Source organism: Taudactylus pleione, unplaced genomic scaffold (genome assembly GCF_031769625.1).
Source record: "Taudactylus pleione unplaced genomic scaffold, aTauple2 ptg000216l, whole genome shotgun sequence".
NCBI classification, from domain to species: domain Eukaryota; kingdom Metazoa; phylum Chordata; class Amphibia; order Anura; family Myobatrachidae; genus Taudactylus; species Taudactylus pleione.
In genome coordinates, this window is record NW_028284618.1 from 9037426 (window position 1) to 9055576 (window position 18151).

Sequence of the window (18151 nt, forward strand, 5' to 3'; positions counted from 1 at the left end):
CCCCTTTTTTGGGTGCATTATGGACCTCATTCAGAGTCGATTGCTTGCTGCAAGCGATCGCACTGAATGAGGGCGGCCGCTTACTTTTTTAAGTGCCGCCTCCTAGTCGATCGCTAGGCTATGGGTTACCACCCACAGCTCTTGCAATCGACCAGGGTGATGGTCGCGATGGTCAAGACCATTGCGACCATTGGGGTTTGTGACGAGACCCTAAGGTTGGGTCTCGTCAACCGCAAGCCCCAGGGAGCTTCCTGCTCTGATCGAGCAGGAAGCTCCCAACTGACATCATTGCTGATGTCAGTGGGGCCGCCCCCAAATGGCAAGCCGGGAACGCCTCCGTTTGGCCGGCCACGCCCCTTGCCGGCCTCCCAAACAGGGCGAGCTGTCACTCACCATCGACAGCTCGCCCCCTTTGGTGCGAGACCCGTAGTGACGGAGCGCCCGTTGCTAGCCGGGTCTCGCGCATTCGCACTTCGGAGCCGGCTCCATCGTGCGCATGCCCAGTGGGGAAACATCGACCCGGTTGCGAGCTCTCAGCACTTGCGACCGGGTCTGAATGACCCCCTATGTCCCTTTGAAAAATGAGGGGGGCGCCAATGCTCTTTCTGGCACAGGGCACCAAAAAGTCTAGTTACGGCTCTGAGTGTTGGATACAGTGTGGTATACAGTGTGGGTTGGATACAGTGCAGGTCAGATACAGTGTGGGTTGGATACACCAATAGTGCACTTACAGTGACAGCGGTGTCGGCAGTGCAGGAGTGCCAGCGGTTTCCTCAGTGCGGGGGTGCCGGCAGTGTGGCGGTGTCGGCAGAATTGGATTGCCATCAGCGTTCTTAGGGCCTGGTCTTGACCATCATTTTGGCCGATCGCTATAGCTGTGGTTGGTCACCCACAGATATGCGAGCGGCCAGGAGGCCGCTCCAAAAAAGGAGCAGGGACGGCGCTGATTCAGAGCGAGTGCTCTATCATAGTGTCCGGCTCTGAATCAGGCCCTTAGTGCGGGGGTGCTGGTGGTGTTGGCGGTGTCCTTAGTGTGGGAGTGCAAGCAGTGTCGGCAGTTCTGGGGTGCTGATGGTATCTTCAGTATGTGGGGCTCCAGTGCGGGGGTGCTGGCAGTGCCCTCAGTGCAGAGTGATGGCGGTGTTAGCAGAGTGGGGATACTAGCGGTGTCATCAGTGGGGGAGTGTGGGCAGTGTCGGCAGTGCAGTGGTGCTGACAGTGCCCTCAGTATGTGGGACGCAGTGCAGGGGTGCTGGAAGTGTAGTGTCCTCAGTGCAGGGTGCCGGTGGTGTCGGCAGAGCAGGGGTGCCAACAGTGTCCTTAGTGAACGGGTGCTGGCGGTGTCAGCAGTGCAGGGATTCCAGCGGTGTCCTCAGTGTGGGCTTGCTGGCAGTGTCCTCAGTGCAGGGTGCTGGCAGTGTCGGCAGAGCGGGTGTGCAGCGGTGTCCTCAGTGCAGAGTTGCTGGTGGTGTTGGCAGTGCGGAGGTGCTGGCGGTGTCAGTGGTGTCATCAGTGTTGGGGTGCCGGCAGTGTGGGGGTGCTGACTGTGTATAGTGGGACGCTTGTGTGGGGGTGCTGAAAGTGTCCTCAGGGTGCCGGTGGTGTTGGCAGAGCGGGGGTGTCATCTGTGTCCTCAGTGAGGGGGTGCTGGCGGTGTCAGTAGTACAGAGATGCCAGAGGAATCTTCAGTGTGGGGGTGCTAGCAGTGTCCTCAGGGCAGGGTGTCAGCAGAGTGGGAGTGCCAGCGATATCCTCAGTGCGGTGCGGGGTTGCTGATGGTGTCGGCAGTGCGGAGGTGATGGCGGTGTGGGGGTGCTGGAAGTGTCATCAGTGCAGGGTTCCGTAAGCACGGGGGTGCCGGCAGTGTTGTAAGCAGGGGGCAGCAGTGTCAGTGTGGGGGGATGGGCGGCATCTTCCTTCCTTTTCCTGTTCCTATTGAAGTCTATTGGCAAGCGCTTATTGGCTGAGAGCCATGACAGATGGCTCTCTCAGCCAATCAGCGGTAAGCTCAATGTATTCAATGGGACTTTGAAAATGGTTGCTCAAGGCAAAACTCAAGATCCGACAGAGGGATCTCAAGGTTTTGCCTTGAATAGGGATTCGGGGCGGATGGGGAGATTCGAGTTGTGCCTCGGATCCCCGAAGTTCAGTTGGGCACAGTTCTCTGAGAACCAAGCCCACTCGTCTCTACTCCAAATGTCAAGTCCCTCCAAACATATATATATATATATATATATATTAGGGATGTGCAGGCTCGGTTCTACTCGGTTCCGTTCGGTTCTTTTTACCGGATCTTATTGGGTTTCAGCTGTCACGAGTTTTGGATAGCCAATAAGATTCGGTAAAAAGAACCGAACGGAACCGAGTAGAACCGAGCCTGCACATCCCTAATATATATATATATATTTCATATAGATTCCCAATCCCCCGTCCTTCTTTGTTTGAGTCTTTTGGGCATATTATTTATTATAAAATGTGATGTGCCCCCGAATATTAAGAATCCTTACTGAGGCATATAGCACCAATTAGGATTCTTAATTCACTTGAATGTATTAATTTAGGTCTCCTGTATGGGCTCTCATTGGATCTACGATCATTTTACTTCTACCTACGGGCCCCTTAGTGGCTAATGCACATCCACATTTTCAGTGCTGTAACGGCCGTAATGCACAGCAGGATCCCAGTCAATGGGCTACTGCCATCTGAAGATGTTCAGTATGTTCAGTGCTGCGTATGTTCAGTGCTGTAACGGCCGTAATGCACAGCAGGATCCCAGTCAATGGGCTACTGCCATCTGAAGATGGCGTTAGCCCAACCAGGCCAGATAGCAAAGCTTTGCAGGTATTTTAATATACCATCCCCATAAAAATATATGGGGATGGCTGCTGCGGGTTAAGGGACACTTAATTCAGCCCTTTAACATGTGGAAACTGCAGACTGCAGTTTTTGCATATTTTAAGGGCAGAATTGATTAATGAATAAGACCTCTTTTTGCTTAGAAAATAGTTGTAGCCGACATCCTGGTTCAGGCCTGCTCACAGTTTGGGAAGCATTGCATGGTAATAAGCATACAGTCAGGGGTGTAGCATGTGGCCATGGTGCCCGGAGCATGTGTGTGCTACTGCGCCCCCCCCCCCAAGTGTGCCAGGTAGGGGACGTGTCCAGCATGTACCCCCTCACACAAATCCCTCCCCATACACAAAGCTCTTCCCCCTTACTCAGCTCTCCCCTCAAACACACACAATGCTCCCCCCTCACTCAGACTCCCCCCCACAGCTCTACCCCTCCCTCAGCTCTCCTCCCCTCACACACACAATATCCCACCTTACTGAGATCTCCTCCTCCCCCCCTCACTGTTGCAGGGCGCCGGGCAGGACCGGCCGGCCCGTTACGCTGACTATGCAGGCGCGTAGAGAGCCAGCCCGCGGAGGGCGCTGTGGGCGGCGGTCCCCAGTGCCACAGTCCTTCCCCCCACAGTCCTGGGATCAGGACAAAAACAAATGATATACAGTGACATGAAACAAAAGGTAAAGCTGGCCCTGCCCCATTGAGCGTAGAATCTAAGAGGTTTGGGGAACGGAATCAGTATGTAATGCCGGCGGCTGTTTAGCCACTGGATCCGATACCAGCAGCGGCAGCCTGGCGGGTCGAAATCCCGACAGGGAAAGGTAAGTAAGCTAACCCTTCTCTCTCCCCACCTCCTAACCCTCCTTTAGGGGTGCCTAACCCTAACCTCCCCCCTTAGTGCCTAACCCTAACCCCCCCTCCCCGCACCCTAAACCTGCGGGGGGGTGCCTAACCCTAATTCCCCTCCCCCAGGGCCTAACCCTAACCCACCCTTCCCCTAGCCTGGGTGTGCCTAACCCTAAGTACCCCCAGGGGGTCCCTAAAACTACCCCCCCATTCCCCGGGCTAAGTGTTCTACTTACCCATCAGAGGACGATCGGGATGGGGTCGGTCTTCCAGCGTCGGGATTAAGATAGACCGCGGCATTTCGACGAAGATCTTAAGTCCCTTGTCAGGCAGGACAAGTCGAGATTTAGACCGGCGGCATCGTGTCCGTCGGTCTATTAACTACATCCCTGGGCAGGGCCGGATTATAGGCAGGGCGGCAGGGGGCGGTCGTCCTGGGGCCCCCACACATAGAGGGCCCCCACACCCTGTCCCCTGCCACTAAGCCCGGCGGAGTACAGCTTTTATCTGTCTCCGCTGCGGTCCCCCGCAGCCGGGCAGCGTTCACTGAGCACTTGGGCTCAGAGCGCTGCGCTGCTCCGGCTGGCGGGCAGGCTGTGCAGTGGGGCTGTATGGCAATGCAGGTGTGACATCAGAGGTCACGCTCCGCAGCCCCACGCCAGCCCACCCCCTCTACAGCCGCGTCTGAACTTCTGAAGCCCGCGGAGGTGAATAAACAGGAGCTGCTGCTGCCTCGGTACTCACTGCTGCAGTGCCGCTGTGTTATTGCCTCGGCCTGGAGGTGAGTCAGTTAATGTTTGTTTGTTTTTCTTTTAAGCGTGGTGCTGCTGGTGGGCTGGTTGGGTGGCACACTGTGTGTGTGTGTGTGTGTCTGTATATATATATATATACATATATATATATATATATATATATATATATATACACACACACACACACAATTTGGATCACTGATAGGTGCCCCCACAAGTCTGTTGACCAGGGGCCCCCACCGACCTTAATCCGGTCCTGTCCCTGGGGAATGCCTGATATATAAAGAAGGGAATTAGAATTATTGCCACTTATTTCTAACAATGACAATTGTAACAGATGGAGGTGACAGTGTGTTGTTATTAATATCAGAGCCGTAACTAGACTTTTTGGTGCCCTGTGCCAGAAAGAGCATTGGCACCCCCCTCATTTTTCAAAGGGACATAATGCACCCAAAAAAGGGCCATGGCTTCATGGGGAAGGGCCAGGGAAAAGATAGGGGAGGCCAGGAGATGCTGGGGATGAAATAAGAGGAAGCTACAAGCAAGAATCATAATAAACAGAAATGTGACAGGCCCAAACAGCGCCCCCTGACCCATGGCACCGGCCACACTACCCTAGCTACGGCCCTGATTAATATTGTCACATTTGTACCTACTGTACCCGTGAGCTCTTGATGCCCCTGTATCTGAAGTAGCACACAGTACCATAACAGTTTTTAAGATGCTTGACTAGTGTCTAAGCACTTTATTGTATTAAATATGAATTTTCATGTTTGCCCTGATTTTTATCCAATTACACAATTGGAGTGTTCATAGTACAGCCAATCAGATCACTGGTAACATCAGCAAGAGATGACTATCCTGAACATGTGGGAGGTAAATATGTTCGTGAGCACAAGCCATATGCACTGCAGTAGCTGATACTGTACGTGGGGTGGGCATTGTGACATGTATTCCCCCTGTGATTTCTGAGCAGCGGCTGCCGGTGGCATATTTCAGGCAATATCTTCAGAGATTTGCCAATGGGGTTGTATTTTCAAATAAATCAATAGGATTACAGCGAATCTGCAGAAGATATGAAAGTCTCCGACACAGTATCACAGTATCAGAGTGTTTGCTTTTGTCTGCTCATTTGCTGGCACCTTATTGGTTCCCCAACTATCATTTTTTGGGATACACCCCTGACTGCACGTGACATGGGCAGTGAAATGATGTGAGGAGGGGCTTCATGCAGCAGTAAACCAGTGATTGAAAGTTATATAGTGTAAGGAGCACGGTGTTCCAGCAGCACAGAGTAGATCAGAAGATTAGTTACGTGTTATACCCCTTTGACACTGCCATTAAGTAACCCAGGTTATTGCACATGAACGCGCAGCAACCTGGGTTACTGCATAGTGTGAAAGGGCCAGGTTGAAAAATCCCGGGTCGAGCAACCCAGCATTTCAACCTGAGTGACGAGTGAGGACAAGGCAGCATGTGCTGGGGGTATTGTCATGATGTGAGGAGGGGCTGGTTGCTTCAGGAAGCAACAAACAGAGAGTTATATAGTGAAAAGAACAGGGTCCCCCAGCAGCACAAAGAGATTAGTGATATATTAATAGGAATGAGGCTGCAGGAAGCCACAGAACGAGAATTGTTTTGTGGAATTAGCAGATTGCCTAACAGCTTAAAGTAGTGATGTGTGGTTCCTGTCACACTTGTGGTGTCAAATGTAATATAAAAAATAATGTTCACACTTCATACTTGTTGATAATCTTTATTTTCAAAACTATGATACATTTAACTGCAACATTTTTTGTTTCACTAGTGGAATTTGGAATTAAGGGCCTGATTCAGAGCCGCTCGTAAGCGGCCGCTCGTTCGCTCTGAGCGATGTTCACACATCTGCGCATGTGTATGGGTCGTAATGCGCATGCGCCAACCAGTCAGTGCGGTCGGAAATCGTGTGTTCGCAAAATAGCGAGTGCCTGCTAATTTGAGTGACAGAATGAGGCGTTTGTGGGTGGTAACAGGGGAAGGTGCTTGAAAATGGGGAGTGGAGATCCGAACGCAGGCGTGCCAAACGGTCAAAACGGGCGTTTTAAGGGTGTGCATAATGAACAAAGCAGCGTCATGGACCACGTCACTTGGTTGTCTTTTAGCCTGAACTGCTCGCATGATTGCGGTAGGAAAATGCTACCACAAGAATAGCGAGCAGTTCATACGCCTTTCGATGTACTCGATTAATCAAATAAATAGCGGAGATGATGTATGATGCGAGCGGCCAAGGGGCGTCTTTACAAAATAGCGAGCGCATGTTTCGTTCGCTCGCTCAGACATAGAGGCGTCAACAGACCGCAAAGAGCGAGCGCTCAATTTAAATAGCCAGCCTCTTTTTCTGAACGAGCGTCCGCAAATAGCGTCCGGCTCTGAATCAGGCCCTAAGTGCTCCCACATAACTAAACCACAGCCTAATAAATTGACCGTCATTGCCCCAGTTCTGTGCGTAGATTACAAATTCTGCAAAGTGTGGATAAATCAGTGCAAAGTGCCATTCCATGAAATAGTGAAGCCAACTTTTGAGTGGTTTTTACTGAAATACGTGTTCTCTTAAGTTCTTAGGAGTTGGCCAGCTCAATCCAAAAGCAGATATCTTTGATATGTTAATGCATATGACAAATAATAACTTCCTTGAGTTAAAAGTGCTACAACAGGATTAGCCCTTTATTGCTTATTGATTAGCCCTTTATATTGCTTAATTTTAATTAGAGATGTGAGGGTTGGTTCTCCAGAAATCCGAATCCACACGAATTTTGTGAATCCAGATAAATCCGAGCTGCTGTTCTGATCTCCTGAGGCGATCCGGAAAAATTAGAGTCGCGGTTCTGATCTCCTGAGGCGATCCGGGTAAATCCAAGTTGCGTGTCTGATCTTTTCGTGGTTTGGAATTTGGATTTTAAATCCAAATTTCAGGGTTTGGATTGCATAAATTTAGCAGTTTTTTTCATGCTGCCAAAAGAAGCCAGGAAGTGCCGTGCGGACTGGAGGTACAAGTAGATGCACAGAGTGTGGCGCAGCATGGACCTGGCTAAGTTGTAACCGGGGAAAATTAATCACCTGGAGCCCCAACACAACCTAGAGGGCGCCAGAAGGAGGACGAGAATCCAAGCACCAGGTACAGAACAGGGAGGTGAGACTTGTGTCCTCTGCCCCAGCAGGTCTCAGCAAGCTGTGGCAGGACTACAAATCGCAGCAAGTAAGAGGATTGCTACATCAGGGGTTGAAGCATTTAGAAGCCAATAGACTTATGTAGGTTACAGGAGTCTATCGGCTGCTATTGTAAATGCATCAGTCCCTGGGCTTGGCTGCACTAAAGTCGAGACTGTGCCTAGACCTCTTACTTTTGCAGCAGTCCTACAGGACAGATATACCCAGGGGATGGCTGATCCCCGGGCCTCCTTTAGCGCATAACACATAGCAACAGTGTCAAACAGTGCAGGCTGGGAAAGGAGTATTGACTTTCAGCAGTGGTGTTGATGCATGGTGTCCGGTGTGAGTATGTGTGTATGCTGTATATACTGTGCATAATTGCATATGGCTTATGGTGACTGTGACCCCCCTCACAAGCAAAGCTGTAAGTATCAGACCCCAGATAGATACTTCTATATCCAGCACTATAGTTCTAGAGTTATACTGTAGTGAAGACAGCACTCTGTGATAAGCTAGAGTATAGTCAGGAGGTTACGGAGCCTTATATGTAATGTGGCTCCGGTTGGGGAAAATGTTGTAATTTCATTTGACTGTTGTTGGTCATGTGGAATTTGTATAGTCTTCCCTTTAGAAAGTAAAATATCTTCTGTGTGTCAGATACCAGTGTCAGTGCCAAGGCATCGCTGAGAGCCCACATTACACTGCTGCCTGGTGGGGATGTAGTCATGTGACCGGCGGCTCACAATCCCGACAGCGAAACGCCAGCTAGGTAGTTATGATAGGCGTCCAAATACTGATAATCCCGACGCCGGAACGCCGAGGACGCCATCCCGAACTAAGGTAAGTCCTTAGCGTTAACCTGCGGGGGGGAAGGGTTAGAATTAGGGAGTCCAGCGGGGTTAGGTTTGGGGTGGGGGGGAGATTAGGGTTAGGCACCCCTAGGGGGTAGGGTTAGGGTTAGGCACCCCCAGGGAGAGGGTAGTGTTAGGCACCCCCCTGGGAAAGTTAGATTTAGGGAGTGGTAAGGGGGGGGGATTAGGGTTAGGCACCCCTGGGGGTAGGTTAGGGTTAGGCACTCGGGGGGAAGTTAGGGTTAGGCACCACTAAGGGGGGGGTTAAGGTTAGGGGGGGGACAGGGGAGGTTAGGGTATCTACCTGCCTCTGTCGGGATTTTGATTGTGTCGGGCAGCCGCTGTCGGGATTTCAAACCCATTCCACCTGGTGCTGTGTCGCATGTGTTATGTCATACATGTGTTATGTCAACAAACTGTCCACATATTCCCTATTGTTAGAGGCTACTGTGCATGATTGTGTGCCTGTGCCAGCGGCATCCAGTCCCTTTTATAGAAGTCACTCTGCCATCTTCTCTAGGTTTGAAAAAAGGGATTTGCCCCCCAGCACACTGTAGCAAAATCAAAAATACTAAAATCCTACAGGATAATAGAGATTCAGAGGTATTAGTTACATACATTTGCAAATATATGAACCACTTAATTCACATAGAATATTTTTATCACTTCTCTAATTGTTTGTATATTATTTATGTCATTTTAATTCTTTCACATTTCATTAACACTTATTGATTTATCCTTACACATCTATCCTTTACACTTCACTATCACCTTTTTTCCCCTTTCATGTGATGCCCTGGGGATGGTCCTTGGCTGGAATTTTTTGGGGTGCCTTGCTTCTCGGACGTGAACCCCTTATTGTTAGGGACGCCAATATAGAGGAGCCTTGACGATTGGCCTGGCGCTTATTCATATATTTGCAAATTATGGAACTAATACCTCTGAATCTCTATTATGTATTATTTAAGTATTTTTGATTTTGCGACAGTGTGCTGGAGGGCAAATCCCTTTTTTTTGTGCTCAGTGTAAACCCCGCCCTTTACAAGCACCTGTGGTATGTCATTAAGCTGATTTGAGCAACTACCTTTTTTTTTTTTTTATCTTCTCTAGGTTTACCAGTGTGAGATGTCACCCACTGATTCCTGATGACTGGAAGTGGGAGCAGTAATAAGTGGTAAGGGGAGAAGTCGAGATTAATTCCTAACATCCACCACCCTCCCCCCCCCCAAAAAAGAAAAATCTAGATCTGCCCCTGGGGGGGAAAGAAGGTTGTGGCAGAACTTAGTAAAGAGGGGATGTGCTTGTGTATGGAATAAATTAATCGGAAAATAATGAAATGAGGAATGTGGTGCAAAATTAAATATGTTCAAAGTCTAGGGAGATAATTTAGTTTTTAAGAGGGAAATTGGGGTATATCAGGGATGGAGCACATTATGGGAAGAAAGAAACAGATAGGAAGATGAAAACTGCAGGTGTTATGAGCCTCAGGGGCCTATTCATCAACACTAAAATAACGTTTTTAAGGACATGTTCCTTAATTACGGTTATTTTAGTATTCATGAAGTATCTTAACACAGGAGATATCACTGATATCTCCTGGCTAAGTCCCCCTGCGTTAATTTTGCACACTCCCCATAAAGTACATTAATATGGGGATGTGGAAATTATGCTATTCATCAAATTCCGGAAATTATGTATTTTCGGAATTTGATGGAGTTACTATACGCCACTGTGTGCTTTTACGAATGTAACAGCGCATGAGCAGCACTGATTACAGCTGCGGTAAGTTAGTGTAGAGAGAGAAAACTATCTATTTCTCGAAAAGCTGTCATTGCAAATATAGCAGCTTTTCAGAATAGATAGTTATGGAGAGGAGGAACGATGAAATCTCCATGCAAGTTCTAGACCTAATTACCTCCAGAGAATTTTAAGGTATGATGAATAGGCCCCTCAGTCTCATTACCCTGTACTTATAAATTATATTATGACGTGGATATCCAAGCACTCTGGGGGTCATTCAGACCCGGTCGTTAGCGCCGATGCGCTCGGACCGGGTCGATGGCCCCCCACAGAGCATGCGCACGACGGTGACGGCGCCGTCGTGCGCATGCGTGAGACCCGCTACGACCGACAGCGCCAGTCGTAGCGGGTCTCGATCCAAAGGGGGCGAGCTGTCGATGTTGATTGACAGCTCGCCCCGTTTGGAAGGCGGGCCAGGGGGGTGGCAGCCCAAACGGGGGCGTTCCCATGGGAACGCCTACCATTTGGGGGCGGCCCCACTGACATCATTAGTGATGTCAGTGGAGAGCTTCCGGCTCAGACAGAGCCGAAAGCTCTCCGGGGCTTACGAAAAGGGAGACCCTACCCTAGGGTCTCGTTGTAAGCCCCGATGGTCGCGATGGTCTTGACCATCGCGACCATCACCTTAGGCGGTCGTAAGGCTGTGGGTGTTAACCCACAGGCTTACCACCGCAAAGGAGGACGTCTTGAAAATTCAAGACGTCCTCCTCTCATTCAGACCGACCGCACGTTCTGTGCGACCGGCTCTGAATGAGGTCCTCTGTGTCATTCTAATCCTGTCGCTGCATCTACCACAGTATATTGATGAGATGGATAAATCACTGCGTAGTACATGTATAATGCATGAATGTGCTCAAGCACTGCATATTGTACCATCCATACTATGTTCTGTTTCTAAGCTTCCACATAGGTGTAGTGATGTACTAATCCTGTAGTAATCCTGCCTATTTTGGTGTTGGTTCTGCCTATAGCTGATTTGGTGCTGCCTACATGAGGCCAGTTCTAGAAATTTTTCAAAGGCCACTTTTAATTTCCAATCCACCCCTGGCAAGAGAGTTTTTTATAGGGGTAAACCAGCTAATCTGCGGCCTAAAGGTTACTGTAGATAAACCATTAGATCACTGTGGTGATCTTAGGGCCTGATTCAGCAAGCCCTTGAATGCCTCTGATTGACAGGCAGAGGCATTTAAGGGGTGCTGCGGAGGCGGGCGGCGTTCCCGGACACGGGGCGTGTTTGCCACGTTTTCCGGAAGTGGCAAGCCCAGGGACTGCGTGGACGTACGCAGTCTACTGAGCTAGCGAGCAGGCCAGCCTGAGTAAGCTGAGGCTTACTCAGCTGGCCTGCCGCCTGGCGCTGTCCACTATTGCAACCATCGACCGCCGGTCACAGCGCTGGGATCACAAATGCAGCAGGGGGTGTCATACACCTCCTGCTGCATTTGCATTATTGCAAGAATTGCAATTGCAAAGCTGCACGCGATCCTTGCTGAATCAGGCCCTTAGTTTGATACATATTACCTGCCAGGGTTCATTGGTTGGGGGTATAGGAAAAATATAGAGGTAGTTTTAATCACCTTAGGGCCCTGCCTTGATGAATTGATTGGCAGACAGTGGGATAAAGTTTATTGCATACATGCCTACTCTCCCGGGAATCGCGGGAGGCTCTCGATTTTTCGGGTAACCCCCCGCGATCCCGGAAGAGTAGGCCTATCTCCCGCATCCCGCCCACTTCCTAGTGAAGTGGGCAGGATGGGGAGATTTTACCTGAAATTATCGGGTCCGTCGGGAAGGGGTGGGGCTAAATTAGGCAAATCGCGTCATTTAGCCCTGCCCCCTCCTCCCGGACCCGCGAATCACGGGGGGTTTCTGTAAAGGGGGTGGGGCCTAATGCTGTCTATCATCTGGCCCCGCCCCCCGAAGAGGAGAGCAGCAGGTCCCCTCCTGCTGCTCCCGGAAAGCTGCCCAGCAATGTAGGTAAGTATGGTTTATTGTCCCTGACAAATTATCCATTTACGTTTTCTGCTGGCATTGTATGCTGTGGAAAATTAGAAGGCATTCTAATGTTAAAATAAATGTGACCACCAATATGGAGTACACACTTGAACCACAAATCGTTAGGTCTGCTGACCCGCCAACCAATTAAACGATTTGGCAAGGTTATGCACAAACAACCCGATATGTCTGGCCAGAAGAACCAGATGAACTGGATATATTGTCTGTCATACAGTATGTACGAAGGATATATGCTGTATCTCCGAGTGTGTACCCAGCATAACTGTAATGTTATAGTAATTACAAAAGTTCAATTCTGTTTTTAACAGGTAGCTACACAAATCATTATTTGCTTTAAAAATCTTTATTTGCTTTAAAAAAAACAACAACAGATGTGGCTTAACGCAATGTTAACAGGTTCACACGTTCAATGAAAAAAAATAGTATTACATAACATATTTGATTTATGTTTTCTAACTAGAACCTGACATTCTACCTCGGCTGCTGTTGCTTAGTTATCATGGCCATCAGTACACCATCTGTAGACAGAAAAGTTTTGCTCTGCCTATTAATGCCAAAGATAATACCTGTCCTTTACTGTATAGTTCATGGCTATGACTATTCATTGGCATCACCATTTTCCCACCCTAGTAGTGGTGGCAACTACAGTAGTTTATCAAAAGCAATGTTGCTATAGTAAGACCAATTATCATCTCATTTGTCAGCCTATCTGACAAATGCCAGAATAATCAATCCGTTTGTTACAGTTAATCTGACATATTTAAACAATAATGTGCTTATATCCTTCTGTTAGATAACAATAGTAATAGAAATAAACAGTGTATTTACTTACATCTTCCAACATACAATGACCTGGTTATCCTAGTATAGTTTTATGAACTGATGTGGCCACATACGCCTATCATCAAATTGCATTAAATGGATGCATTTGGCACACCACGGACTTTGCGACTTAGCCACGTCATGCAAATTTTTCTTAAATGTGGCTTACGGCTCTATTTACTACAATCCGCATATTGAATGCAGATTGTAGTGTGACATTAACGACTGAATTCGCATTGCGAATTCAGGCAATATCACAGGGATTTACTACAAATCCCTTGCAGGGACAGAGCTTGCGAGAAAGCTCTGTCCCTGCGAATCCCCTCCGCACACTAGTTACAGTATTTTCGCAAAAAATACCGTGACAAAGTGCCCGCGCATGCGCCGACCCGCCGCCGCTGTTACCCCCAACGGCGCTAAGCCCTGCCCCTGTCATTAAGCCCCACCCCCGCGATAGCGGACCCCCCCGCGACCCCCCCTCCCTTAATAGCACTTACCTGCAGTCATCGGTGCTCCGGTGATGTCTTCCATGCCTCCGGTCAGCTGATATCCCATACTGCACTGGGACCCGATCACCTGATGACCGGGCTGCAGTGCACCATGGGAGACCAGCTGACCGGAGGGGAGTCATCACCAGAGCCCCGACCACCGGTCCATGGAGTCAGGTAAGTAAATTTTTTTTTCCTTTTTTTTTGAGTAGAGATCAGCTTGCTGTCTTTTTAGACCACACAGCTGATCACTGGGACCGGCTCTGGGCTCTGCTCTGCCTTTTAGAGCATAGTAGGAGCCCGGTAACCGGGGGAGACCCTGGATAATGCCACCTCCAGATGGTGTTATTATCACAGGGCTTTCCCCGGTATTTTTTTGACTATTTATTTTTAGTAACTACCAGGCAGGTTGCATTTCCCATAATTGTAATGGGAAATGTAATCTGCTTACTAAAAATAAGTGATACTTATGGCTTGGAGTAGAATTTTACGAATTCTACTCCAACTGCCCTATAGTAACTATAGGTGATACTAAAATAATGTGAAAAGGGTGTGAAAACACCCTTTTTCACTTTGTTTTAGTAAAAATAATGTTAATAAATAGAGCCTTTAACCTGCTACTCATTGTTGCCTACCTTTGGCTTCTCCTCCCCCAGAGCAGCCTTGGTAGGAGAAGCAGGTGGGCTGTGACGGGGGCGTGGCCTGATGGGTTGCGTCATTAAGCCCCTCCCCCTTCATGACAAATTGTCGTGATTGGCTTAAATTTAAATAGGCGTGGTGTTAAATTATGTGATTCACTGAGAATTGCGTCTTTAAGCCCTGCCCCCTACACAGGGACCCGCGATCGCCACGGAAATTCTCCCCATTCTTCATTAGGTAGTGGGCAGAATGCGAGAGGAGTGCCTACCCTTCCGGGGGTGCAGGGGGTTACCCGACAAATCGTGAGCCTCCCGCAAAAACCGGGAGGGTAGGCATGTATGCTGCTACTTTGTACAGTAACAATATATTTGTCCCAAGTACTAAGGGCCTGATTCAGCTTGGGTCGCAGGTCCCCAGTCAATGTTTGCTTTCTGTGCATGCGTATGCACTGCAGTGCGTGAACCAGCCGTTGCGATCGTGAATGCAAATGCAGCAGATATGCAGAGACACAGGGAAATGATTGCCAGCAAGTGCCATTTGGATAATCTGTGAGAACATTGGTTATCTGGGTAACTCTCAGGTTACTCAGGATGGCCGCTGTTTTCATGCTGATGCGGTGCAGCCCCTGTCCGCGGCACGCCCAGAAAATAGGGCAGACGTTGGAACGCCGGACCGTGTTCCCAGACAGAGATTTGCACAAGAGCAGTAGAGATCCTGCGCACGCGCATATCGATAAACATAGGAGATGTACGTCAACCATCGGGTTTGAGCACATTTTTTAATTAACCCCTTAGTACACAATTAGCAAATTAAGACGCAAAATTCAGGAAAAAAATGCTCAAGTGCGAGAATCGCTGCCTGTGGTGGAAAGTTTAAGTCACTTGAGGTGTCCTGTACCATATGGCGCAAAAAGGATAGATGTATGAGGAGACATCTGTATCTTGTAGTAGTACAATGTGCAGATATATATTATAAACTACTAAAGTATAAAAAATCGTTACACACAATATTTATAGAATCCAGCAGCGTCGTATATTTCAGTAATAGTAAATTAAGTCCTTGGTATATGCGTTTAATAACAGTCTGTCTTCTTTAGTAAGTGCTTAGGCACATTGGCATTACATGACTTTGCCAACTGTGTTCCACTCTGTTGCATTCCAAATACAATCCACACGGAAATTGATTAACGTTCTTTGTTCCTTCATTGGAAACCGCATAGTATCTGAACACAGGTATAAAGAGTTGAACTTAGAACTGATGTTTTGCCTACTTTCCGGTCATTTTTAATTGCTTTCATACATTTTGCAAAGGTATTGTGCATAGAAAAAGACTGATTCTCTTTGAATACCTACTTTAAGGTAAGGAAGAATTGTTTTTGCACTTAGTACATTGAATGCATTATAAGAGCACTAAACTAAGACACAAATAAGTTTTACAGTTTGAAATACATTTGAAAACATCCCAGAACCTTAGCAGGGCTGGATATATTTTTCATGACTGTCAGCCATTTTATACAGGAAGTGTCCTTCAGCAAACTTAATGACAGGAATTCAGCTGTGTGTATGAAAAATCTTGTCCCTAGGAAAATTGCAAGCCTCGGTAGTGTCTTAAATGCAGGCAATCCCACATGTGGAAGTGACACACACCCCAACACATCGGACATGAAGGAGCGTCAGCCAGCATTTTCAAAGCTGCTGGCTGTGTCTACTTCATGTTAGCAGCCAATGCTGGATGTGTGAAGTTATGTTAGATTTATTGTATTATTTTTTTGTTATATATTCCCAATTCTGATAGGCTCATTACACATTTATTTTTGTGTAAACTTTTATGTGTGAAAAAAAACCCACTCTAGAGGAAAAAAGTTAGCATGACTCCAAAAATATAATTGTAATGAAGAAAAGAAAAAAGCAGGGGGCTGTGTGCAGTATCTATGCCACCTTCCTCTGTTGCTGGTAAATGCACCAAGTAGACTCTGGCACTGTGCGAGAGTATACTGTGAATGCACAGATCTTTGGGAAAGTGGCACCAGTGCTATATTCCCAGTGATGTCTCTACTAAATACGAGTATATATACACAAGGGTGGTTCAATAAGTAAGGTACAGTAACAAGACCTCTTGTGTGTGTAAAGTTCTCTATCTCATTCCAATATCCCACCAGGCCAGAGCAGGTAGACCACTGCTTCCCCTCACGGCCATTATATATACACTGGTGGCCAAAATTGTGGACACATTTTGAAATTTTTATGTTTTTCAACATTGAATGCTTATAAAAACTGTTTCAATTCACACAGTGCAATGAGTCATATATCAAATGAAAGGAAATTTAATACTGAGGTCAAATATTTGCATCACAAGGGAAGTTATGCTACTTTCAGTCAGACAAAGAAGCACAGATGCATGAGATTCAAGAAGCGGATTGTAGCAACAGCTACTACCAGCAAATCGGAATCGTCGTTCTAAGGACCAATCGGCTGTGGTTTATGAGCAGGTGCGAGGTCATGTTCAAAGGAGGGATAGGTCAGTTTGGCTGTTTCATTTTGCAGAATAAAGTTGGTTACTGAAGTGCAATTACGGTTGGATGTTTGTGTGTATTGTTTAGTGCTAACGACGGTGTAAAAAATAAATACAATAATGTCGTCCAGGCAAAGTGGTGACTGGTCACCCAGGAAGAGATCCAGGATTGTGGCATTACGTGAAAATGGTCTTTCGTATGCAGCAATTGCGAGAGAAGTTGGTGGGAATATGACAACATCAGGAATATGAAAGTTTTGTTTACGCTATCAGGAAGAACAAAGAAGGAAAAGGTCAGAAAAACTGCACAACAGAGGTTGATGTTAGGAGAATTAAATGAATTTGCGTCAGGGACAGATGGATGTCATCTGCGGCCATTAGTAGTGAACTGAGTGCAATTGGTGTTTTTGTCAGTGCAAGAACGGTACAGAAAAGACTAACGGAGGTTGGCCTAAAAGGTAGGATTCCCCCAAAAAAGCCATTGCTGAATAAAAAGCAGCGGCAGAAACAAATACAGTGGGCAAAAGAACACATTGCATGGACAGAAGGTCAGTGGAAACAAGTGATATGGAATGACAAAACTAAGATATCGATATTTGGTAGTGATGGGAAAAAATGTGTGAGACGTCGCATCGGGGAAAAGGTACATCCAGATTGCATTCAAGCGACAACAAAGAATCCTACAAGTGTTATGATCTGGGCATGTATGACAGCAGATGCTGTAGGCCGCCTTTATGTCATAGATGGCACACTGAACAGCAGAAAGTACATTGACACCATCCTACAACCAAAACTTCTACCTTCTATCAGGGATCTTTTTCCAGATAATGCTCCATTTTTTTTTCCAGCAGGATTCAGCTCTCTGCCTCAATGCACGGATATGCAAACAGTGGTTCCTGGAGAATGACATGCAGGTGCTGGGATAGCCAGGAAACAGCCCAGACCTGAACCCCATAGAACATTTGTGGTTCCGTTTGAAAAAACTGGTACATCTGAGGCGTCCATCCAATAAAAGACAATTAATTGAGGCTATAATTGTCTCATGGCACCACATAATAAAGAAGGAAGAGCTCCAAACATTGGTTGGCTCAATGCCACGTCGCTGTGCTGCTGTCTTGAAAAATAAAGGATACCCAACGAAATACAGATAGGACAGTAACATCATAAGTACACAGGGATTTTCACCCTAAGTGTTGTTTTCACTGCATAACTTCCCTTGTAATGCAAATATTTGACCTCTGTTTATTGTGTTGAATTCAGCATTACATTTCCTTTCAATTGATATAAGAATCATTGCACTGCATGAAGTGTAACAGTTTTTATAAGCATTCGAAGTTGAAAAACATTCACATTTCAAAAAGTGTCCGCAATTTTGGCCACCAGTGTATATGTC